Raw genomic sequence first — 2,064 nt, forward strand, 5'->3', positions numbered from 1 at the left:
GTTTCATGTCTTCTCTTTAAGCCTGCTGTGTATTTCTTGTTTAACAAAAAATTATTTCATTCGCTTAACAATTAGATGAATGTAGTAAGTAGTAACTATGAGTTGGTTCTCCATGGATGGTGCTCTTTGAGGCAACATTTAGGTCTCAAGTGTGATCCCAATTTACCTATCCACAGAAAAAAGGGGGAGGAAACTACTATTTGGTGGAATATACAATATATTGGAGTTGTTCTCCTATGCTTTATTGGCATGGAGGGAGGGGCTGGAGCTGGCTGGACCTCGTGATATTAAGAAATAATTCGAGTATTAAAAAATTATGTGTCTTAATGCTTTCTAAATGTCCAACCAAGTCTTAAAAATTGATATAACAGAAAATATTAATCCAAACATGAAAACATGACACAACAGTTTCATGTTTTTATGTTTTATTTGGAGAATTCATCACTATTGCTATGTGCAACATTTTACCTCTCTGTCTGAGTTACAGTTCATTTGCAGCAACATGGAGCACCTATGAAGTCTCCTGGTTCTCGGCGTCAACTTCGAGATGGTACGTTGTAAGGTCATAGGATCCAGCTGCCTATTTTGTTTTCTAAGATGTTTATGTTTTGCTTGTAATTTCAATTGATGCTTCTGTTGGTGATTGGAGCATCGTGATGCTTTTATGTGATTAGATTCCCATAGTTCACTAATTTTTCATGTTCAACTTGAATATAAAGAAATTGTTGCTTATTTTATATTTGCACTCAACAACACATACGTTAGAGCTGGAATTGAACATGGATGCTTTACTCTAGGAAAGCATTGATAGGTTGTCCCAACGACATATCCAGATTCCTCTGTTTCTCTCTGTTTTCTTCAGCTCTGCTCTTGAAAAAAAAAAAAAAAAAAAAAAAAGTTGTTGTCCCAACCAGCATTAGATCAGATTAGTTTTGTAGGAAACCAGAAGCCCATGTCCAACCCTGGCATTCCAACCATAGACCTGTCAAAACCCGAGTCCAAAACTCTTCTTGTGAAAGCCTGTGAAGAGTTTGGATTCTTCAACCATGGCATTCCATTAGAGTTCATCGATAGGTTGGGAGCTGAGGTTGTGAAGTTCTCCTTACCTCAACCTGAGAAGGAAAAAGCTGGCCCTGCTAATCCGTTTGGGTATGGAAACAATAGGATTGGACCCAATGGTGATGTGGGCTGGATTGAGTATCTCCTCTTTCAAACCAATGCCAATTCCATTTCTCAGAGATCTTGGGCCATTTCTAGAGAAAACCCAGAAATCTTTTGGTAAGAAAATCCAACCATTTTCTCTTGCAGCTCAAACCCAATTGCATTTTTCAAATAGCATTAGCTATTTATAGCTACGATTCTTCAACTTGGAGCTTCTGTTTTTATGCAATAATACTTCATGTTTTGATGAAATGACCTTTTTTTTTGGTGGGTTATTTTTCAGCTCTGCTGTAAGTGATTACATATCAGCTGTGAAGAAATTAGCTTGTGGAGTTACTTGAATCTTTAACTGAAGGGCTGAAGGTTGAACCAAGCTTAACTGGTTTTGGAGAACACACTGACCCTCAGATAATATCAGTTCTGAGATCAAACAATACATCAGGCCTTCAAATCTCTCTCAGTGATGGGAGCTGGGTTTCAGTCCCACCTGACCACAACTCCTTTGTCATCGTTGGTGATTCCTTGCAGGTATAAATCTGCATAATGATGCTTCTTTTTCTTCTTTCTATTCAACTCCCAAGTGTCTCTGTTTTGAAGAATGGGCTTAATATGGTGGACCCAATTGAGAATGGGAGAGCAGCAGTATTGCAAGAGTAGTGGTGAAGTACAGTTGCCATCTCTGGAAGGAGGCTAGGTTGCTTGGAGTTGTTTGAATCATGGGATGAGGCATCAACCTTCACGTTGCTAACCATGTAATCCTTGTTGACGGTTCGTGGAACCCTACTTATGATCTTCAGGCTCAGGTTTGGAGGTATGACATAATCGAGATATTTATTTTCTAAAAAAATTAATGCTTAATCTTTTGGAGCGCAGTTTTCTTGTTGTTGTTCTTTGTTTCTAAAA

At 38.3% G+C, this 2,064-nt stretch overlaps 1 pseudogene; it reads left to right on the forward strand.

Moving 5' to 3' along the window:
- The first annotated feature begins 651 nt into the window (after window positions 1-651).
- LOC131248534 (gibberellin 2-beta-dioxygenase 1-like) lies at window positions 652-1,826 on the forward strand (annotated as a pseudogene).
- The last annotated feature ends 238 nt before the right edge of the window (window positions 1,827-2,064 follow it).

Source organism: Magnolia sinica, chromosome 6 (genome assembly GCF_029962835.1).
Source record: "Magnolia sinica isolate HGM2019 chromosome 6, MsV1, whole genome shotgun sequence".
Taxonomy (NCBI): domain Eukaryota; kingdom Viridiplantae; phylum Streptophyta; class Magnoliopsida; order Magnoliales; family Magnoliaceae; genus Magnolia; species Magnolia sinica.